Source organism: Gopherus flavomarginatus, chromosome 1 (genome assembly GCF_025201925.1).
Source record: "Gopherus flavomarginatus isolate rGopFla2 chromosome 1, rGopFla2.mat.asm, whole genome shotgun sequence".
In the NCBI taxonomy this organism is placed as follows: domain Eukaryota; kingdom Metazoa; phylum Chordata; order Testudines; family Testudinidae; genus Gopherus; species Gopherus flavomarginatus.
The window spans coordinates 175,708,529-175,733,322 of record NC_066617.1 but is presented as its reverse complement, the minus strand read 5'-3'; the positions used below and the strand labels follow the sequence as shown (position 1 = coordinate 175,733,322).

Genomic DNA, 24,794 nt, shown 5'->3' with positions numbered 1-24,794 from the left:
CCATTTAGAGCTGGGTTGTCTAAGGGAAATTGCTCAGTCACATGGTATTGATTCTGTGTTTCCTGATTGGCTGATTTTACCTCATATGGTTAAAAGGATTCCACTCACATGGCTGAGAAAGAGATGTTGCCATGTTCATCCCACAATATTTAAGAGACAAAGTAGGTGTAAGCTCAAAAGCCTGTCTCTTTCACCAACAGAAGTTGGTCCAATAAAAGAATATTACCTCACTAACACAGACAAGAAAATCCTGATGCTGGCCTGTGCCAGCTGACTCAGGCTCACAGAGCTCGTGCTGCGTGGCTGTTTCATTGCTGTGTAGACTTCTGAGCTCAGGCAGAAGCCCAGGCTCTGGGACCCTACTAGGTGGGATGGTCCCAGAGCCTAGGCTCCAGTCCAAGCCCTGAAGTCTACACAGCAATGAAACAGACCCACAGCCCGAGTTGGCTGGCATAGGCCAGCCACAGGTGTCTAAAGTATTGTGTCCAATTGTGGGCACCACATTTCAGGAAAGATGTGGACAAACCGGAGAAAGCCCAGAGGAGAGCAACAAAAATGATTAAAGGTCTAGAAAACATGACCTAGGACGGAAAGTTGAAAAAATTTGATGTGTTTCTTTTGGAGCAGAGACGACTGAGTGGGGACATGTAACAACTTTTTATGTACTTAAAAATTGTTACCATGGAGGAAGGAGGATAATTGTTCTAGTTAATCTTTGATGATAGAGCAAGAAGCAATGGGCTTAAATTGGAGCAAGGGAGGTTTAGGTTGGACATTACGACAAACTTCCTAACTGTCAGGGTGGTTAAGCACTGGAATAAATTGCCCAGGAAGGTTGTGGAATCTCCCTCATTGTCTAACCTGCTCTTAAAAACCTCCAAACACCTGTCAGGAATGGTCTAGATCAGTGGTTCCCAAACTTGTTCCACCACTTGTGCAGGGAAAGCCCCTGGTGGGCCAGGCTGGTATGTGTACCTGCCACGTCCACAGGTTCTGCTGATGCGGCTCCCACTGGCCACGGTTCGCTGCTCCAGGCCAATGGGAGTTGATGGAAGCAGCGGCCAGTACATCCCTCGGCTCACGCCGGCCGGAGCAGTGTAACCCACATTGGCCAGGAGCGGTGAACCGCGGCCAGTGGGAGCTACAATCGGCCGGACCTGCGGATGCGGCAGGTACACATACCAGCCCAGCTCGCTAGGGGCTTTCCCTGCACAAGCGGCGGAACAAGTTTGGGAACCAGGGCCAGCGCTTCCATTTAGAAGACCTAGGCAGTTGCCTAGGGCGCCAGGATTTGGGGAGGCGGCATTTTGCTGCCCTCGGTGGCAATTCAGTGGTGGGGGGGTCCTTCCGTGCTCTAGGTCATCGGCAGCAATTCTGCGGCGGGTCCTTCACTCGCTCCGGGACCTGCTGCCAAAGTGTCCTGAAGACCAGGAGCGCGGAAGGACCCCTGCCTAGGGCGCCAAAAACCCTGGCGCCACTCCTGTTGGGAACCACTGGTCTTGATAACACTAAGGCTATGTCTACACTAGTGTTTATGTCAGCATAACTTATGTAACCACTCCCCAACCAACGTAAGTTATACCAACATAAGTGCCAGACCGGACAGCACTATGTCAACAGGAGAGCTTCTCATGCCAACCCAGGTACTACCGTTCATGGGGGCTGGGGTAGGTAAGCCAACATGAGAACTCTCTCCTGTTAGCTTGGAGTGGTTATATTAGAGATCTTGCGGCTGCACTGATGCAGCTGTGTCACTAAGTCTGTAATGAGCTGTAGCCTTAGTCCTGCCTTGAGTGCATGGGACTCAACTAGAAGACCTCTCAAGGTCCCTTCTAGTTCTGTGATTCTAGTGGCTGTGTACACATACCCTCAAAGAAAGAGAGTGTCACAGGCCAGGCTTCCCTCACCCTGGATTCTTCTCTGCAAACAGTCCTCACACAGACCATTGGCAAGTGCAACATCGAGTGCTTTATTTACAGTGTGCTTTACAAGATCTTGTCCGCTCACAGCATAAGACTTCTACTTTTTCCATAGGCACAGGACAAGGACTTTCAACAACCTGAGATCCTGGATTTCTCTTGCCCTTCATTCCCACCTTCTCTTTTCCCTCTTAACCATCCTCAGCTGAGGAGTTGAATCACCTTGTTAACTGGCTAATCATCCTGTCCTTACTTAATCAATTATCTCCTCAATTTGGCCCACCTGGGAATGCTTGCATAGGGTGGTGAGTCATCTTGAAGCTGCTCACACTGTTTCAAATGTGCATGTATGTACTGGAATTGTAAGTGTGAGAGAGATGTAGCTGAGTATATTAATCCCTCCCTAAAAGCAGCAAAGAATCCTGTGGCACCTTATAGGCTAACAGATGTTTTGAAGCATGAGCTTTCGTGGCTGAATACCCACTTCGTTGGATGCATGAGCATTCACCCATGAAAGATCATGCTCCAAAATGTCTGTTAGTCTATAAGGTGCCTGTCATAAACAGATAGCTAAGGGTTAATGTCTCTTTCACCTGAAGCACCTGACCAGAGGACCAATCAGAAAACCGGATTTTTTCAACTCTGGGTGGAGGGAAGTTTGTGTCTGAGTCTTTGTTTTCTGTCTGCCTGCTTTCTCTGAGCTCTGGAGAAGTAGTTTCTACTTTCTAGTCTTCTGTTTCTAAGTGTAAGGACAAAGAGATCAGATAGTAAGTTATATGGTTTCTTTTCTTTGGTATTTGCATGAATATAAGTGCTGGAGTGCTTTGATTTGTATTCTTTTTGAATAAGGCTGTTTATTCAATATTCTTTTAAGCAATTGACCCTGTATTGTGTCACCTTAATACAGAGAGACCATTTGTATGTATTTTTCTTTTTTATATAAAGCTTTCTTTTAAGACCTGTTGAAGTTTTCTTTACTGGGAAATTGAGTCTGTACTCACCAGGGAATTGGTGGGAGGAAGAAATCAGGGGGGAGATCTGTGTGTTGGATTTGCTAGCCTGATTTTGCATTCCCTCTGGGGGAATAGGAAAGTGCTTTTGGTTTCCAGGACTGGGAACAGAGAGGGGGAGTCACTCTGTGTAGTTTCACAGAGCTTGTGTCTGTGTATCTCTCCAGGAGCACCTGGAGGGGGGAAGGGAAAAAGGATTATTTCCCTTTGTTGTGAGACTCAAGGGATTTGGGTCTTGGGGTCCCCAGGGAAGGTTTTTCAGGGGGACCAGAGTGCCCCAAAACACTCTAATTTTTTGGGTGGTGGCAGCAAGTACCAGGTCCAAGCTGGTAACTAAGCTTGGAGGTTTTCATGCTAACCCCCATATTTTGGATGCTAAGGTCCAAATCTGGGACTAAGGTTATGATAGTGCCACAGGTTTCTTTGCTGCTTTTACAGATCCAGACTAACACGGGTACCCCTCTGATACTTAATCCCTCTCTGTTTCTTCTTCATAATATATGTTAGGGTGGACTTGTGAATACACAACATTTTGATACTCTGAATTAGAAAATTCGAGTTAGATTTAAACAAATACATTACCCTTAATTCTGCTATGTTTCATACATCCCTACCAGGTTCCAAAAGCTTCAGTTTAATTGCACACGATATAGATCAGTAAAAGCAGCAAAGAATCCTGTGGCACCTTATAGACTAACAGACGTTTTGGAGCATGAGCTTTCGTGGGTGAATACCCACTTCCTCAGATGCATGTAGCTACTACAGCTCATGCTCCAAAACCTCTGTTAGTCTATAAGGTGCCACAGGATTCCTTGCTGCTTTTACAGATCCAGACTAACACGGCTACCCCTCTGATATAGATCAGGGCTCACTGCAGGTAGAGATTCTTGTTCCCATATATGCATGAATGCATATCGATATGTATAACCATAGCTGCCACATTTCTGCCATTATACTATAACCACCAGTTAGTTGTACTGATAGATTTGGAGTTACTCAAGCTTTGACAAGGACTGCGCCCATGAATATTATAGTAGAACCTCAGAGTTAAACTGACTGGTCAACCACATGCCTTTTTTGGAACTGGAAGTACGATCAGGCAGCAGCAGAGACAAAGGAAAGGAAAGGAAATACAGCACAGTACTGTGTTAAAAATATACTAAAAAAAGGGAAAGCTAAAAAAAAGATTTGACAAGGTAAAAAAAACTGTTTCTGTGCTTGTTTCATTTAAATTAAGATGATTAAAAGCAGCATTTTTCATCTGCATAGTAAAGTTTCAAAGCTGTATTACATCAGTGTTCAGTTGTAAACTTTTGAAAGAACAACCATAATGTTTTGTTCAGAGTTACAAGCATTCAGAGTTACAAAGAACCTTCATTCCCAAGGTGTTCATAACGCTGAGATTCTACTGTATCCCCTTAATGACAAAGAAAGTTTCCACATAGAAAAAGGACCTGCATTTACTCCCATTGTATAGATAACTGCTGAATAATTGCTCTACAGCAAGGTAATTAGTATTTCTTTTGGCCCTGTATGTCTGAGAATAAAAGTCAGTCTCCTTATAATAAATCATCTGATTAATATGGGTGTGTGGTAATTTCAGATTATTAATTCCCTAAACATAGTGATACCCATGCTCTAGCAAAATTGATGTAAATTGATGCTGATATAAATTATCTAACACAAATTGAAATTTACAAAAACCATTAAGCACCACAAATGTGAAGATAAATCATATTCAGCAATTCTTTGGACTTTGCTGTCTCTTCCATAATAAAGATTACTAAATAAAAATTATTCAAACTTTGGATTTGGCGCTATAAACACAAAAGTTAAAGGTCAATTTTTTAATGGATTTAGCCAGTCACTGAGTAATAGCGACCACTGAATCTTCTCTAACTGTATGCTCTATTTAACTTTTCAATTCTCCAGAGATTGATACAAAAAAGGTGTATAATGCATAGAAATCTCTTCAATTAACACTGAAGTGTTATTCACCAATCCTAATTTATCATATTAAATGTTGGAAATAATTCAAGAGTCATTCTTAACGTTCATTCATATTGCAGCAAGTTAACATAATGGAGATGGGAATTATATCTTGTTCCACTAGTGCAGCAAGCCCAAGAGATTGTACAGTTAAAAGGCTGGTTTCCAAAGCAACAGTGTGATTCTCATTTCACTTACACCAGTATAAATGAATGATGTAAAGCCATTGTTTCATCACCCACACAACATTTCATAGGTTTGATATGTTCCACTGTTCTCCAGCCTGTGCTGGCTATGCATGCTGAATGTGTGCACAGGGAATGATTTGTGTGAGCTTTGTGCTCTCTTTTTTTTTGAGGGGGGGGCACATCTTTGGGCTCCTCTAGCCCCGCTCTTCATAGTTTTGCACTTGCAGAGAACAGGGCAGTGACTGGTGAAATTATGCGCTGTCACACAAACCTACATTGTACTGAAAGAACATACCAGTTACATATTCGAAACAGCATAGTAACACTGTATGGTGGTAAGCAACTCCCTGTGTAAATGCTTAAGTTCTGGGCCTATGTATGTGATAGATCAAGCTGTATCTAGTAACTAGGGGGAAAAAGGTCAGGGCTTTAAACAAGCTGAATGTATTCTTCCCCTTTGTTTGCTCTAGCCCTGAGAAGAATGAACTCTGTTTTTCCACAGAGCTTTAGAGGAAGGAAATTTGGACACAGGCACAGGCAGATTTGTCCTTAACAGGAGGATACATTCAGGAAATGCTGTGGAGCTGGTTTGGTCAACTGAAAGAGGGGGCCTTCCTATTAAGCTCCTTTCTGTGAAAGCATGCTGGCAGGGGAGTAGTTTGGGGCCATCTATAATGCAGACTCTGCTACCTCTGTCAATGCTTAGAGGGATAACAGCAAGGGAAGAGATGCTGTTAAACCACCAGTCTGTACACATAGAGGTTCGCCTGACAGAAAATGACAATTGTACTTTGGAGAAGACATCCAGGACCAACAGCACCAGGCACATTGATGAACCGGACTATAAGTAAGTTATTGTGTCTGGTATAACAAACACTAATTTTTAGGAATCACACAGTAGTTTCTGCTATGCCACCACTTCTGTGGGGGACTGGGCATCCTGACTCACAGCTGTGGCTGCTTTGAAAGGCCAGTGAAGCCATGAAAGAGGGCTTTCCAAAAGTGCTCTCTTGCTCGAACTCTGCTCCCCATTTCCTGTGCTAAGACTCACATAAGCATTACAGCAAGAGCAGAGGTAGATCAATCATATTGAAGCATGGCCTGCACTTAGAAGTTAGTGCAACATAGTTGCATCACCCCCAGTATAGACGCATCAGTCTGTTGACTTAGCTAGCATTATTCAGGGAGGTGGTGTTCCTGCAATGATGGAGAAAAACTGAACTCTTTCTACTGGTCTAGACTGTCTCTACACTATGTCATTATGCTAACATAGCTATGATGTTATAGTCTCCATAGTGTAGACATACTCTTAGAGCTTTTGAAAATCCCCTCCTAACAGCTGTTAGCATACTGCTAACCACAGATATCTTCTACTGTAAGTTTAGGGCAAAGTGGTAAGAATATCAGACTTTAGTGTGCAGCAAATATTGACTTTTTAATTGCGACACTTTCATTCTGTTTGGGTGTTGTCTTTGAGGTCACTGGAAGCCAGTGGTTACTCAGCTTTAAAAAAAAAATCATGCCACTCCTATAGGTACTTAAATGTAGCTAAAGGACCCTAATATTGAGTTTTCTTGTTTAAAAATAAAAATCTTGGCAATCATGTTTCCAAAAGTCGACATCAGTGCCTCACATACTGAGTAAAAAGCACATGCTAGAAGCTTAGTATTATTAGTGCAATTGTAGAGGTACCTACAGTCCCCAGTCAGCATCACAACCCCATTGTGCTAGTTGCCGTACAAACCCTAGTGTTGCCAACATATGCAATTTTATTGCAAGTCTTGTGATTTTTTTAAAATGTATTTCCGAAAGCTGCCGGTGCTGACAGCAAGAGACTGCATGAGACTCTCTGCTTTCATTTTAAAGAAGTATGTTTCTAGCCCTCATGGTTGTAGAAAACATCTCTGCCAGTATAACATTGACAGATCCTAGTCTGGCAGGATCAAACCTGGGATCGCTGGAGCTTAGTGCAAGAGTCAAAAGCCACATGGCTGTTAGCTAAATCTGTAGAGCAGACTCATTAATCTCTCTCTAAGTGGTCTTACAGGCACTAGATGAGACAGAGAACCACACCCAGGAGGTGTGCAGATTATACTGTGTTGCTGCCTTTCACACAACTTTTGTATTGTTGTGGCTAAAGGAGAGTTTATTGGAGCTACAGAGCAAGGAAAAATACATTTCTGAAATCAAATTAGCCATTGCATATAGGTGGATTCTCTGTAGCTTACGTATTTCTAAAGCACACAGAATCTCCTGACTTTGAATTTCTAAATCCCTGCTGTGGGGTAGGAGGATGGGTTTGGTGTCTTGTAGATTTTAAAGTATGCTGAGAAGTTACAGGTCACAATGTAAAATTGGGCCCTGATAGATGTTTGTACATTTTGAGAGCCACTACAATGGCTAGAAGCGGGATTATGTACTCTACACAGCACTTTGGTAGGAAAAGTTACTCCTGGCTATTCTTTCTAGAACAGATTAATTCTGTTGTTGATCACAATTGCCTAAGAAATCACTCCTGCCTGGGAGATGTCAAAAATGTTTAGGGCAAGATGACACCTTTCTTCCCTTCCTTATGATCACGCTATGCTGAAATACCATTAATGTCCATTAATTGGTATTTAAACACATTAAAACACTTCCTATAGAACTACATAGAGTAAGTGTCCCTTATTGAGAAAAGCACTTCTGAAATGAAAAGCCTGTGTGGCTGCTTAGAATTCTGCCGAAAAGCAGAATTTCAGACCAAGGCAGCCTCTCAGGACAAAAATAAAAATGAAAGAACCTGAAAAAGTTACTTGCTCATTGTGAGCAGAGAGTTTGAAAGTGAGAGTCAAAAGCACTCAGGCAGAAGGCTTAGGGAGCAGAAATAGAAACGACTAAAATCTACATGTAACCAGTTAGAACACTTCAAGTGGTGTCTTTTACAGCATTCATCAGCTCTTTGAGGATAGCTGCTACTTTAAAGGGGGGAGGGAAGTACTGGAATTATGTGGCCCTTAGTGAATTGCAAGAATGGTTGGCTACAGATATGCTCTGCGGAAGCTACTATGTTAGCTGTGGCAAAAAGGAACATCTTTATAGTTTAGTGCTACTGAACCAAGACTGAAGCCTACATATGAGGTAGATTATTTGACTTTCCTCCCCACCTTCTCTCTCTGTCTGGCACTAGATATTAATCACATTGGGGGTAAAGAATAAAAAGTGAGAGGGGAGAAAAAATGTGTTTGCCAGCAAGATGTAATCAAGTCTTTGTTATCTGCAGCTAATGAAGTAGCCATCTTGCCATGCAGAGCAGTGTAAAAAACACCACTGGGAAAATGCAGACTTGATATTTGCCTTTTTGGGAGTGTGTTGGGCTTCTGTGGAAATGCAACATTTTATTGCAGAAAATTCCTTGCAAGTAAAAACAAATGTCTATGTGGAATTTTCAAACTCCATTTTTGGTGGTACACTTGTAAACTGGGTTGACTGGGACTGACCATATGGGTATAAAGTATTAGTTGCAGTTCCCTGATTGGCTTAGTGTACTCCACGAACACAGAAGGATATAAAGGAGGGATTTTGACTCAAATGCAAAAGCTTTACTTAGGTGTCTGTTTCAGAAACTAAAATCAGGAAAAATATTAATTAAAAAATCCATCACTGGAATGTCACAAGGGATGAACTTAGCCCAGCATCTCTGCTATTTTCAAATAAGTAATTATACAAATTAGTCAAGTACTGTAAAAATATTCCATGAACATTAGTTGGCATAATTTGTTTTAGCTGTGTCACTTGTGTTCATTTTCCACACATACTCACGAAAAAAATATTAACTGGCAGGAATGTTAACAAATTGTAAGCAAATATTTGGCAATATTAGTAGAGAGCAAATTTTAATTGATATGCAAATATTTATGTATGTGGATTACATTTGTACCAGAAATCTGTTTCTAAGAAGTTTGCTCATCAAGTCAGGGGACAGAAACAAACATATCTATGTATCCTATCAAACTAACCAGCACATCTTGGATTTGAGTACTCTCAAATTGCTCATGAAAAATCTGCAGACAAAGATTCAATGACTGATGCTCCATAAATAGGTGACAGAGTAAGTAGTATTAGTCACTGAAAGTACTTTGTAGAGCTGATAAGAAAAATCTCAAAATCTTTAATTTTTACCAAAAAAAGGTGAACTTTCACACCTAAATAATCCTACAATTCTCTCTTAGTTATGGTATTCAGCTCATAATTTCAAATAAGGAATCAACAAAAAACTATGGAACAAAATGAGAACAAAAAATTCTATATTTGTTTAGTATAATATTTGCTTCAAATCATTTTCTCAACTCCAATAATTATACATCCAAGCACAGGGTTATTTTACTGCTCCCCATCCTGGGAACTCGGAAGCAGTTAGTTTTTCAGGTGTTTGAGAATCTGTAAGTATACTATAGATTTTGATATGGATTTGAATCTTTAGTGCCCAAAAGTCCTTGTAAATCTGGCCTCCAGCTTCTAATGTTGAGGAACAAGTTGTTAAAAATCAGAATTCAGATAATGGAAAGATAAAGGCTAAATTAGCAGAATAAGGGCTTGTATACATGAACATTTAGGTGCTCTTTGATCCACCTCACTTTGAAATGGGACTAGATTAAAGCACATTCAAGGAACTATTAGTGCACGGCAGCAGGGTCCAGATGGACAATTAGTGCAGGGCAGATTAGTTGTGCAGTTTCTCAGCCCAGCTTGCCATGAACTAAGTGTTGTGTAGACAAGTCCTTAGTCATGTATTGCTGAAGAGTCCATCCATCTATCCCTCTCCCCACTCCCTCAGCTTTTCCCGTCCCAACCTATTCTCAGACATTTCAAAGTGGCACTGCTGATCAGTCAGATAGAAGCCACACTGAATAGCTGCCCTCATGATCCAGTTGGCAAGTACAGCCCCGATACTTTTGCAACCAAAAACGAAACCTCTGACCAGCATAAATCTGTGTCTTAGGAAAATTAAGTTCTCAACTTTGCAGTTCAGATCACCTAAATAGTTCAGAGGATAAGGAAATATCCCTTAAGAAAGGAGTGAATGAATCATTTGGTAATTGTTCTCCTTGTTCATTGCCTTCTGCACACTCTGTAGTGTAGGAATAAGGTTTTGCAGGTATCTTCTATTTATGTCTTTAGTATCATGGATGTCCAGTAACTTTTTATTGAGCCTACAAAGGTAGTTATTGGATGCTTGAAGTGGAGTTCTCTTCTTTTACAGCCTTAGTTTGTTTGTTTTCAGATCAGAGCCATTTAGAAAGAAGTTAATTCCCATACAAACTGTGTAAGAAAAATTCTAAATTGCTCTCTTTGAATTCCTAACTGTGCCATAAAGTGTCCAGAATCCCCCATGCAATTTGAGAAACTCATTTTTATTAATGTGAATTCATCTGTAATTTTAAACCAGTCGTCTACATACAGTCATAGACCAAAACAGTGTTCAGTTGACATTTTAGGTGGATTTGCCTTTAAAACTATTCACTGCAACTCTCTGTCACCCTATTTATTCTTTACGTACATGAATAGTGTTCGTTTTGAATTAAATTCCCTTTTGTCCTCTTGTGGAATGCTAATGGAAGAGGCTAGTTAGCAGGTACATTAGTTTTGTACCATGTGGTTGTAGTGAGATATGCTGTGGCTCATGACTAGCGTGGGCCAAATCCATTGCCCAGTTCCTTTTAATAATATCCAAAATATATTGTCACCCTATAACCACACACCCCATCCTGTGTTATTCCTTTGACACACAGAGATGATATGCAGTAGGAAAGTTCCTGCAGTCCTTCCACAACCCAGCCTCCTCTAGACCATAATGGGAATTTGGGGTACGCAAAGACAGCAGGACTGGAACTAATATTTATGAGAAGCTAAAAAGTCAGTTACAATAATTTAAAGTTGGGCAAAATTTAGAGATGCTAAGAGTGTCCAGGTTTTTAAACCCTTCTTCAAAGTAAGCCATTTACCTAGATCATGTTTCATGATACCAAGTTCAAGGAGGTCAGCTCAAACCTTCCTCTTTTCTTTGCACTTTCCTCAAAATGTTAATTTCTGGTGTACAAGCATTTATACTTTAAGAGCATAAATAGTAAGCTCCTTGGAGAAGGGACTTCTTTTTATTATGTTTGTACAGCAGCTAAGACAACTGCTAGCTGCTATCAAAATACAAATAATGAGTAATCGTATTTGATAACTTAGCCAAGTGACAGAGGATCATGTACTTTTCTTGATGAAAGCATCTCAGATACTAGCAATGGGGGGCGCATACGGATAGATTATAGTAAATGGTTTGTTGGCAAAAATATTTGTTTCAGGCATAGAGAAAACATGTGATTACATCTTCTGTTTTCACACTGCTCTAATAAAGCAAGACATTAAAAAACATCCTGAAAGCTGATTCAAAAAAATCTGTGTAGATTTATATTAAGTTCAAAATTCAGCAGGAATCTGTTCAGCATGGTCCAGAGAAGAATTGAGTTATAAAGTTTATGGCCTGAGGCTATCAACTGAAACTGGGCTTTAATTAAAATGGATTTGATAGAGCTAGAAAATCTTGCACAGTAGACTTTCGGATGACTTTGAAATCAGTTTCATAAAGATGATGTAGTTTGTAAGTTTTAATGTGAAGTAACTGTCCTATATGGATATTTTGATGTTAAAATGATGCTTTAAAAGATAGAAATGAAATTTGAGCTAGACAGTAGAGATAGCATTTTCCAACCCAAAAAGCGATTAGACCACATCTGCAGCATGTGGAATTTGCTCACGCTATGTACGTGGCTATCAGCTAAAAAGTGTTGGGTCTGTGGCTTGTCAGAGCATGTGGTTTTGCAGTGGTGTTATCTGTGGGCATGTATTGACTAGTTTCATTAGAATTAAAGCCACTGTTTGAGTGTGAATTCTGTATTGCATGCATTCAAAGCATGCTTTACAAATGATGTGAAATAATGAAAAATATCTACACATTGGCTGAACTGGTGAGTGCAGTCGTAACTGGAATCTATTGTGAGTGTTTATTGTTTGTATTGCAATAGTGCCTAGAAGTCTGAGTGGATAACAGATCCCCATTATGGTAAGTACTGTACAGTCACATTGTCAGACAGCGATTGCCTCTGAAGAGCTTACAGTCTAAATGAAAAAGGCAGGCGAAGAGGAAGGAAATATTATTATGGGAAATAAAATGCAACAAATCCTTTCTTCCTAAAACTAGATCCAGGTTATGGACAGCGGATTTGAACGACTGAAAATCTGTGGCAACATGGTGGAGGGGGAAAAATCTAAGACTCCCCTACACACAAGAACATTTTGTTGTTATTGCTCAATAAAACTTTTTTTGCATTTTATTTAACTTTCATTGTGTATCAGTTCGCTAGAACTCACTAGTGGGTATTTGACAGGAACAGCTCAATTAAGAGAAACTGCAAGTTATCAATAGCTGAGCCTCACCTTGATATCCATGTTGAGAGAGTAGACACTAAAGCAAATATGTCAAACTCCCAGGCAGTCTGATTGATATATTCAGCCCCCATAACAGATTCAGACTCTGAAAAATGGAAAACTTTTGTTTGGAAAAAAAAAAAGTTTCTAATCTTTATGCTCACAAAAATAACCTTCCCAAAGTGAACAGATGGCCTGCTAACGTAAGCTCCCTAAAACAACAATTCAAAGAGAAACTGGTATTTACACTGCTTCTGTGTTTAATCTGAAACTTAATGATGCTGACAGGCAGATTTTCAAATTATTTTAGAAACACAGTTGTGCACCTAATTTGTTCATGCATGGAGACAGGCTGGACTCACCTCTGCGGCACCTCCTGCTGGTCATCCAGGGAATTAGTTCATCCCAGGGTCCAGAGCGCCCTCTGCAGGCTGGTGATCTGCCTTCCAACTACCGGCCCTCGTGTCTCTCCCAGGACCCCGGTGCCCCTTTAACTGGGTCTCCCCCTCCCAGGGGAACCCCCACCGCACTATCCCCACTTTGCCTCAGTATTGGCTACTGCCCAGTCTCCATCTAGCCACTGTTCACTGGGGCAGAGTGCAATATCAGTCACTCATCATAGGCAAAGGGATTTGGACCTGCTGCCTTTGCCTACCCCTGTGCTGCCCCCTGCAACTCCCCAGTACCTCTTGGCCTTATGCTAGGCCACAGCCTGGGGCTTTCCAGGCTGGAGTTCCCCAGCTCCTCCGCCCTTCCCCAGCCCTGCTCCACTCTAGGTACCTTGTCTCTAGCATCTAAGCAGCCAGGCCCACCTCCCTCTACAGGCAGAGGGAGAGTCCTGCGCTCCTGGCTCCCAGCCTCTTTATAGGGCCAACTGGGCTCTGATTGGGGCATGGCCCAGCTACAGCTGTTTCCCCCAATCAACCCAGCTCTTTCCTTCCACAGCCCCAGCCTTCTGCAGGGCTGGCTTTAACCCCTCAGGGCAGAAGCAGGTAACCAACCCACTACAATGCAGTTACTTATAACTGTGCATACTTATTGGGAAATTACATTCCCAAAGGACAAAGAGTGCAGAAATACTGCCCATCCTAAAAGTGCCCTGCAATCATCACTCAAACTGAATGATGTTTAGTGCATCAGTACTTCAGTCATTAACAATGTACTTACTACCTAAAGGTCAAGCTTTCCCCTCCCTCTTTTTGCTGATGTCCTGTTGTCACTGGTGAGAGATCCACAATGGACCACGGTTAGTAAATCATCTCAACTTGATAACCGAATCCTACAGACCATAATTAAAACTGTAACTAGATCCTTTCTATGGAATGGAGTTTGACACTGCCACTCTAAGGTGAATTAAACATTGTTGATAAAAGGTGTAATATTCCACAGATACATAAGTTCAAAAAACTAGTCTCCTGTGTGTGCAGTACCCACAGTACTTTCAAAGTCACTATAAGATTCTATTCTTTAAGTTTTAAAGAGTGTGAATATTCAATAACAATACTTAGACGTTTTATATTGTCCTCTATCTGAAGATCTCAAAGTGCTTTGCAAAACCTGTTAAATTAAGCCTCAATATCCCAAGGGAGTTTATCCACATGAAAACTTAGGCACAAAGTATCTACGTGACTTGCCCAGTGGTCTATGTCCATTGCAGAGCTGAGAACAGAACCCACGTATCTGGAATCTCTTTTTGTGATCAAAAGATCTAGGAAAAGAGGATAGAGAATGATTGAATGAGCCAAGGAGGAGGCAGGTTTATTGCGGGGTTTATGGCCATTTAATAAATTAGGCCTTTAAGAGGTTTAATTCTTGCTAGAGTTTTTATAGGGCAATTTCTTAAAGTACAAGGGACAATGCAAATGTCTTAAGTGTTTTAATAAAGAACTCTGGCTTGAATTAGCTACCATCTTTATTTTGGAGGGAAGTGATAACTATAAAACAGAATTACAGTTGAGCAAACTATTCTCCCACACTGCTGGGGGAGCCAGCCATCCCTTGTCTCCCCTCAATTCACTGGCCCGGGGAACAACATCAAATGTAATTAAGGCACCAATTCTGCAATGGAATCCTTATCCAGAGCACTAGTTAATTACTTTTATCAGGACCCAATTCAAGATCAAGGCCTAACAAATGAAATTAAACATTGTAACTACTATCTACCATAAGTATTAAAAGGCACTGACAAGTGTTGGTAACTTCTGTTCAGAGTTGCACTAATGCAACAGTTTGTATCATTTTAACTACAATATCTTACATGCATGTAACTCCACTGATTTCAATAGTTATTCCTACTTTAGAGTGGTGTCACTTAAATCAGAATGATATCCTCGTCTCTCTGAACAATCACATTCATGCACTCTGAGAATTCTAGAGTCAATTAAAGCAAAATAATTTACTTGACTTTATTTACTTATTTTGCCTAAATTGCATAAAAAGCCACTTTCTCTACCCACACTGGCTACTAGGACATGTTTAAAAAGTGGCTATGGATCTTTCTTATCTAATTCAACATTTAGGAGGGGAAAAAAGCATCCAATATCCCTCTCCTAGAAAAGTCTTATAGATCATCATTCTCCATTTAATTCAACAGAAAATTTTTAAACTAGCCTATAGGAGAAACTGTGAGGAAGTATAAAAGTTATCTACAGAGATCATTGTAAATTCTATAGATAAACAGAGTTCTACAGAACGCAAACATTCAGTAGCCTATTTAATTCAATGGGTGAAATCCTGGATTCACTGAAGTCAATGGCAAAAGTCTCATTGACTTAAATCCTATAGGCTTAATCACTGCTAAATTGTAAAAGACTGTCCCATAAAAATACTGTGATGTTATGCTTCTGAGCTCTGATTCTGTAACTGCAGCAGCACCAGACATAAAACTGTGTGCCCATAAGAGGATCCATGGGTTTTAAGTTACCTCTTTAAAATGTGTAATTGCCATTCCAGAAAAACTCTGCATTTTGATTTTTTTCCTGTTAAGTTGCTGAAGAACTTTGTTAACTTTTAATTAGATACCATTATGAATCATAGAAGTGTTAACACATGAAAATCTGAGTCCTCTGTGTTTTTTAGAAGTATACATTTTAATTAGTATTGGCTGTGGGGCACCTCTGTTTATTTAATTAAAAAAGCAGGATTGCAGCAGTGCTGCTTGTAGTGAAAGAATCAGGTTTTTAATAGGTACTGAAGATGCAAGGCATCTGCGCTATCAGCAGCAGGAGGTCTTTTGTACTAGGTACCACAATATCCAATCACTTAATCACATGCTGAAATAAGCAATTAGACACCTCAGTTCAACCCAATAGTATCATCTAAGGCCAGATTGAAGATTGTTGCTTCCAGAAATTCCAGTTTAATGTTCACAGGGGACATGAAATTGATAGAGTAAAATCAAATCAAAATGGAAAAGCACATGATGATTGAACTAGGAAAGCACTAGGACTACCACTATGCTGATCATGCTATAGATCAGAGAGATGGCTTCTAATGCTGGGGTACTGGGGAGGGGGCAAATCACCCTCTGCAGGATTTAGTTACAGTATTTAGTGGAAATTAATATCCCCTGGATATTGTTTTCAGCCAGACACAGTAGTTATCAATTTACAAGCTGACACACAAATAAGCGATTTGTCACAAGAAACAGCAGGAAAAAAAATGTTGTGCATGTGTGTGTGAGTGAGGGAAGAGCAGAGCCAATTTATACCAGTAAGTAAAATGCTTTCTGGAATAATTAATTACAACAAAGGATTCACACACAGGGAGGGAACATTTTTGAAGACTCACATAATGCACTAGCAATATGTCAGCAGCCCTCCTACAACACTTGCCACGGTGTAAGCACATGGATGATTGTGTGAAACTCCCATTGTAGTTCACCCCATGAAGAGTTTACAGGATTGAGCCCAAGGTAAGTATATGTAGCTATCAAAATTGGTCTTGTGTATCCGTGTGGTTTTGTTTCACAGAGGTTCATGTGAACAGATAAGTTTCAACCCATGTCATTTCATCTTTGCCCACTACCCCAAGTTACTCTTTGAGTAATGGGTTTGAACAAACCCCAACGTAATACAGAAAAACATTGAAACTAACTAGTTTCACCAGAACCCTGTGAAAAATGTCAATTCCATACTATATGAATGTCAAATTAGAAGCCAATCCAGGTTTATGAAATTTAGAGGTCTTAGTCTGAATTTTGAGTTTGTAACAAAGTCCAAAACCAAATGAGTTTTTCCATGATTATAGGATTCTGTAACCCACTTTCTGCAGAACTCTAATGGGAAACGAGTTACCCACAAAACTATATACCAATCTGAATTTCTCTATGTAATTTCTGTCCAAAAAGGAATGTATCAAATATGTACAATGGAATATATAATCTGATAGATCAAAGTCTCAGTTTATATGGACAAAACCTCATATAGCAAAGACCCATTGAAGTACTGATGGGGCCTACTCATGCGGATCCAACTGAATGTTATTGCCTGCACTAAACTGTAAATCACTGTACAGTAATAAGAAATGCTTAAATATACAGTTTGCTATTTTATTACTCAGATGACGCTTGATCAGTACTCACCTACTCTTTGGGTTGGTAACCGATACTTATGCATGCTCATAAGTAGTGTGATTACTTCCACACTGGTTCAGTTCACCTGAAACTTGAACTATTTTGGTTGTGAAGTATAAAAGAAAACCAAATGTGTTAAATGTGTGGAGTTGCTGGAATATGTTCTTGCCAGATGTCAACCACATCTAGTAGTTCTTGATAAAAATCAATACTTTCCCTTAGGTTACCTATTATGAGCAATAAGACTACTATTTATATGTAACTGCTTCTCTGATTCTTGAATAACAGAGCAGTGAGCTTTGTGCAACCATCAGTCTTTTAAGGGCACATTTGCATCGGATTGGTTTAGAGAGCAATGCTGAAAATCTTGAAGACACTCAAAGATCAACAGACTGAGATGCACATACTTTACCACAAGTTGCAATACTCTAACTACGGGCCTCTCTTGGATTGCTTTACTCTCCTCTGTCCAGTTCAGAATCCAATTAAAAGGCCTAGTTTTCATCTTCTAATCTGCAAGACTCTGTGTAGGCTGAAGCCAGGCTCTCGCAGGGACCACCATTCTCTCTAACCCAGACATGACAGCTGTGCTCAGCTAAGACAGGGAGGCTGACAGAGCCCAGGTTATAGGGGCCATGGACCCAGCATTCTTAGTGAAGGACCCACAGCTATGGGCCCTGCTTCCACAGAAGGGAAGGCCAAGCCATAGTCTTGACACTTGCAGGGCAGGTTTAATTATTCACCTTTCCATGCACCAGTTTTACTAATGCACAGAAGGATATTCTCTTGATTCTACTTCTCCTCTCACCCTTCACATAAGAGACTATGCAGAGGGTGAAGAGTAATACTCTACTGCAGACATTCCTTGTACATTAACTTTCATATACAAGTTCTGCAGGTGCTACAGAATTTCCAGTGTCTGTATTATTCAGTATGGGAATACTGCGGGAATCATGAGTCTTACCGAAGACTTGAACTTGGTCTTGTATACACAAATGACCAGATTCTATCCTAAGTTGCACCCTTTCCAACTCCTATTTTCCCTAGAGTATGCCTGAGCGAATGCCCCACCCAAAATTCAGAACTGCGCACGCACTACTATCTTTATTGTGTGCAAAAACTCAATTATCAATGAACGTGCACAAGCCATTTGTGATTGTAAGCTCTTAAGGGCACGGATTGTCTCTTGTTCTGTGTTTGTACAGCACCTAGCACAGCAGGGTCCTTGTCCACGACTAAGGCTCCTTGTCACTATAAGGCACTACCACAATGCAAAAAACAAACAGCAACAATACTACCTGTGCATACATATGAGCCTATACAAATCACATCTGGCACAGGCACCTCTGAAAATGCAAACCACAACGTCCAGTCAGGTATCCAGTTGTTTAGAACCACTGGGTTCCAGAACCATCTGCAGTGTAACACACAGTTCCCTTTATTCCCCAGGTTTGCTACTCAATGTTATTGTCAAGACTGGCCAAAACATTACTTTATAGTAAATCTACTGCAACTCTATTGCATCATCTCTTTAGTACAGCCATAAAGTAGATTTACTTCCTGTCATAGTATAATTCCCAAATCTGGACCTTAGCGTCCAAAATATGGGTACTAGCATGAATTCCCCTAAGCTTAATTACCAGCTTAGATCTGATAGGCTGCCACCAATCAGGACTTAAGAAGAGCGCCTGATAGACTCTGGTGTCCCCAAACCCTTCCCTGGGGACTCCCAAGACCCAGATTCCTTGAGTCTCACAACAAAGGGAAATAAACCATTCCCTTCCCCCTCTTTACCTCCTCCCAGATCTTTCCCGCCCTGGGTATCCTAGGAGATCACCGTAATTCAAATCCTTGAATCACCACTTCCACTCTCTTCTTCCCCGGAGAGAGATACACAGATAAACACAGAGAGCAGGCTTTTCTTCCCTCCTCCCTTTCCTTTCTCCCACCAGTTCCCTGGTGAGTACACAGACTCAAGTCCTTCGAGCCTTAACTAGGAGAAAAAAATCAGACCGGTCTTAAAAGCAAAACGTTTAATAAAAAAAGAAAGAAAAAAGTAAAAGGTTTCTCTTTGCAATTTAGATGGTAAACAGTTACAGGATCTTTCAACTTATAAACAATAGAAAGAAACTTTCTCCATCAGAAACACAATTTAATCTGCTTCCAGCAAGTACACATATGCAAATGGAAAAAAAAAAACAAATTAAAAGACTATGACCGCCTTTTCTTACTTACAATTCTGAATAGATAAGAGACTGTAGCAGGGAGATTGGCAGAAACCTGGTTGCCCCTCTAGCCCCATCCAGGACCCAGAGAGAACAAAGCCAAACCCAAAGCCCACAAACAAAGGCTTCCCTCCACGAGATTTGAAAGTATCTTGTCTCCTGATTGGTGCTCTGGTCAGGTATTTGCAGGTCACTGTTTGTTAACCTTTTATAGGTGAAAGAGACATTAACCCATAGCTATCTGTTTATGACACCTCAAGTGACTGAACTGTAACTAAAGGGGAAGAAGAAACAAAGTAGCAATTGCCCAGTGTTGAAAAGTTGCAGCAGATTGTTTTAGCAGCACGTTCTGAACAGAAAGTCTCTGGGTGAGATTCTGATCTCACCCCGGTGAGAATGTATCCCCATGAAAGAAAATGGTGTTGTACCGACATCATGTCACTTAAAGGGAGGTCAGATTCAGGCCCTCCATATTTACCACTAAATGTTTCATTCGGTCTATGCATTTGTGCTATTCTGAATTGATCATCAGTTAGTTGTGACATTCTGTGCTTCTCTGAAAATGTGTGCTGAATAAACACTGGAAGGATGACAGCTTAATATCTGGAAGCCGCTAGAAAGAAGGTCAGGCCATATTTTTCATTTCCAAAAGCAATAAACAAAGGGCCATCGCAACTGCTAGTAATCATTTAAGTAGATTTCCTTCACATAAGAACCTGGCAGACTTACAGCAATGGACCCTTTTCTTCTAGTTTGTGTTCTTTTTTTTAAGCCACACAGTAGCACTTACTTGTCAACTCTGAGCCACAACTTTGAGAAGGAATCAATAATAAAAGTAGAACACATAGGTAGATGAGGGGGTTTCTGGCTTGCATCTTCTTTCCCTTCCCTACAACTATACCCATCCTCTGTGTTTGACAGAATGTCAGACTAAACACTATTGCCATTATCCTGTCTCATCACTAGAAAGTCAAGTTTGAATTTAATTCCTAACTCTTGCCAAGGGCAGGAGTAAGACTAGTGAACTTTGTGTTGCAGCAGCTTTTCCCTTCTGATTCCCTTTACAAATCAATTAATGGTTCTTGATGCTGCAAAATATAACCCCAGATTCTTAAGGGGAAATTCTGCCATCAGGTTCTCTTGTTCTGCTTGCACTGATATGAATGGGAGTGGCAAAGTCCAGTTATCAGAAATGCTCCCCCTACTTAGATGTTAGAAATGGAAAAGACCTTTTATGTCATCTAGCCCATTCTCCATCTCTCTTCCTGCCTGGTGTATGATTTAACTTTACAGAATACACCTCTGACCCAATATAACATGAATTCAGATATAACACAGTAAAGCAGCACTCCGGGGGCGGGGGGGCTGCGCTTTCTGGCGGATCAAAGCAAGTTCGATATAACGCGGTTTCACCTACAACATGGAAAGATATTTTTTTTGGCTCCCCGGGACAGCGTTATATCGGAGTAGTATATAGCTCATCAGTTTTTTAAAAATAAAGGCTCTTATCTGCAATTGTATGAGAGATCCAATGGGAAATAAATTCATCACCTCTATACCTACAACTAAACATGAGGTCTCTTTATTATCAAACTTCAGTAAATATAATATCTTACAATATATTACAGTAATATAGAATATCTTACAATTCCTTTGAAGGTGAAGTAGCATCTTTCTAAACTCTAACGACTACTAGCCCTCAAGCACAGTGTAGGGATTTGCTTACCATACCAGTTAATGAGAAATAACCACGCTACCATTAAATCAATGCACAAATCAGAATGCTTTGGCCAGCAAATATGGAAGGATTTGTAGGATCCACAGCATCAGGAATCTTGTCTTCATCTTCAGTGATCTATTTGACCAGGATTTCTGTTGCATCCTCCATGCACCTTCTATTCTGCCAACCATGCAACTGGATGTTTCTCTCTCAATCATCTCCGTACCCTCTTCCATGCTGCCCCTATGTGTAGGGTGCCCTTATTAGCACAGCCTGTCAAGTTATCATCCTTTCTTCATTCAAATTCCTCCTAAAGGCTAACCTCTTCCGCAGTGCTCACAAATGAGTCAACAATAATATAACAGGATATTTGTAAAAAACTCCTAGTAATCTTAGCTTGTCATGCCTCTGGGCTTCCCCAGTGCATCTTGTCTACTTAAGGAGTCTTGTCTAGCTCTGCAGGGCAGGCATTGCCTTTTATTTTCTTTTGTATTGAGCTGAGCCTGACTATTTTAGAGCTTAACAGAAACTCATATTTTGTATAAGTTAAAATTAAGTGTCAAGTCACGGGTCAGCACAGCATCCTTGGACTCTGACTGGCTGAGAGAATTCCATTTCAATATAATAATGAAGTTTGTGAACCTAGCTCCTGCTTAACAGTTTTGAATTGGACCATATATTTAATAATTGAATGAGAAAGGTCAATTACCCTTCCTGAGATCACTCTTCATGAAGACAAAACAAGATTCATTTGGTTCATTTCCCATCTCCCCCGGATACCAGAACACAGCTCTTGACTTATTTTCTTGTACTTAGAAACTGACTGTTGTGGGTCACTTGTAGAGAAATTATTATTAATGCTAGTTGTTTCCATAAGGCAGGGGAGATAGTAAATAGCTAAGGTATAGAGCAAAGGGAATTAAAACCAATAGTAAAAGGTTCTATAACCATATAAATAAGGAGAAAACAAAGAAAGAAGAAGTGGGACCGCTAAACACTGAGGATGGAATGGAGGTTAAGGATAATCTAGGCATGGCCCAATATCTAAACAAATACTTTCCCTCAGTCTTTAATGAGGAGCTTAGGGATAATGGTGGGATGACAAATGGGAATGAGGATATGGAGGCAGATATTACCACATCCGAGGTAGAAGCTTAATGGAACAAAATAGGAGGGCCCAGATAATCTTCATCCAAGAATATTAAAGGAACTGGTACATGAAATTGCAAGCCCATTAGCAAGAATTTTTAATGAATCAGTAAACTCAGGGGTTGTACCATACAACTGGAGAATTTTGCTAACATTGTTCCTATCTTTAAGAAAGGGGAAAAAAAGTGATCCAAGTAACTATAGGCCTGTTAGTTTGACATCTGTAGTATGCAAGGTCTTGGAAAAAGACTTTAGGACATTGAGATCAATGATAATTGGGACAAAATACAACATGGTTTTACAAAAGGAAGATCGTGCCAAACCAACCTGATCTCCTTCTTTGAGAAGATACCAGATCTTTTAAACAAAGGAAACTCAGTGGATCTGATTTACCTCAATTTCAGTAAGGCATTTGATACGGTTCCACATGGAGAATTATTAGTTAAATTGGAAAAGATGAGGATCAATATGAAAATTGAAAGGTGGATAAGGAACTGGTTAAAGGGGAGACTACAACAGGTCATACTGAAAGGTGAAATGTCAGGCTGGAATGAGGTTACTAGTGGAGTCCCTCAGGGATCAGTTTTGGGAGCAATCTTTTTATTACTGACCTTGGCACAAAAAGTGGGAATGTGCTAATAAAGTTTGCAGATGACACAAAGCTGGGAGGTATTGCTAACACAAAGAAGGACCAGGATATCATACAGGAAGATCTGGATGACCTTGTAAACTGGAGTAATAGTAATAGGATGAAATTTAATAGTGAAAAGTCATGCATTTAGGGATTAATAACAAGAATTTTAGTTATAAATTGGGGATACATCAGTTGGAAGTAACAGAGGAGGAGAAGGACCTCAGGGTATTGGCTGATCACAGGATGACTATGAGCCACCAATGTGATATGGCTGTGAAAAAAGCTAATGCAGTTTTAGGATGCATCAGGTGAGGTATTTCCAGCAAAGATAAGGAGGTGTTAGTACCGTTATACAAGGCACTGATGAGACCTCATCTGGAATACTGTGTGCAGTTCTGATCTCTCATGTTTAAGAAGGATGAATTCAAACTGGAACAGATACAGAGAAGGGCTACTACGATGATCCGAGGAATGGAAAACCTGTCATATGAAAGGAGACTCAAAGAGCTTGGTTTGTTCAGCCTAACCAAAGAAGGCTGAGGGGAGATATGATTGCTCTTTATAAATATATCAGAGGGATATAAATTAGGGAGAGAAAGCAATTATTTAAGCTTAGTACCAATGTGGACACAAGAACAAACGGATATAAACTGGACACTAGGAAGTTTAGACTTGAAATTAGAGGAGTGAAGTTCTGGAACAGCCTTTCAAGCGGAGTAGTGGGGGCAAAAGACATATCTGGCTTCGAGACTAAGCTTGATAAGTTTATGGAGGGGATGGTATGATGGGATAGCCTAATTTTGGCAATAAATTTGGCAATTGATCTTTGATTATCAGCAGGTAAGAATGCCCAGTGGTCTATGATGGGCTATTAGATGGGGTGGGATCTGAATTACTACAGAGAATTCTTTCCTGGGTGCTGGCTAGTGAGTCTTGCCCACATGCTCAGGGTTTAACTGACTGCCATATTTGGGGTCGGGAAGGAATTTTCCTCCAAGGCAGATTGGCAGATGCCCTGGAGGTTTTTTGCCTTCCTCTGCAGCATGGGGCACGGGTAACTTGTTGGAGGATTCTCTGCAGCTTGAGGTCTTCAAACCACAATATGAAGACTTCAATAACTCAGACATAGGTTAGGGGGTTGTTACAGGAGCTGGTAGGTGAGATTCTGTGGCCTGCACTGTGCAGGAGGTCAGACTAGATGATTACAATGGTCCCTTCTGACCTTAAAGTCTATGAGTCTATGTGCTGATATTTCTGTGACCAACAGGCTTAAGACCTTATCAACACATCCAAAGTTTTTAAGGCAGTCTAGTGACTTTGTCTCTTTACATAGAAGGGGATGCTCCAAAACTAACTCCATGAAGTCTGTGATAAATGACTGACTTCATTCCAGAGAGTGGAAGTCTCTTGTCTTGCTCACCCTCTAAGAGCTGAGTGAGGGAGTTGGTGTCAGTGATGGAAGAGCTTCAAAACAGTTGAACCCCCCCAACAAATTTGTAATGTTTACATGATTTACCTGAATCTCTTTGGTCAGAGAGACTCATGCTACATTAGCTCTTCCAATTCCATGAAAAGCCTTGAAGTACAAATAGAAAGCAGAAGACAGGGAAGAAAAAGTGTTAAACATTTTCTAACATCCCCAGTTAGGGTCAACATCTTAGTTTACAGATCTCATTTCTTTGGCAGCAACAGTTCCTAAAGTGAAAGCTGCAACGTAACAGCAATACCAGACCACTTGCTTTTTTTCATTTTATTTTTATATTTGTAAATATTGCAAAAAGCCTTTACTATAGAAATAAAGCAACGTTTAAAAATGAAGCAGCTAGTCAATCATTGCACTGGAAAAAAATTCACATGACCATATACACTCTCTCCAAGACAGAGGATATTTTTATACGCGCACACACACACCCTTTAGAAAGGTAACAATGG

The 24,794-nt window shown here is 40.5% G+C and overlaps 1 protein-coding gene across 1 annotated transcript in view; it reads left to right on the top strand.

The window, feature by feature from the left end:
- The first annotated feature begins 2,641 nt into the window (after positions 1-2,641).
- Positions 2,642-24,794, top strand: part of PROS1 (protein S) — a 490,278-nt gene continuing 468,125 nt past the window's right edge. The window contains exon 1 of the mRNA XM_050958478.1: positions 2,642-2,686. The gene's annotated coding sequence lies outside the window, so the exon portion shown is untranslated. The remainder of the gene's footprint in view (positions 2,687-24,794) is intronic.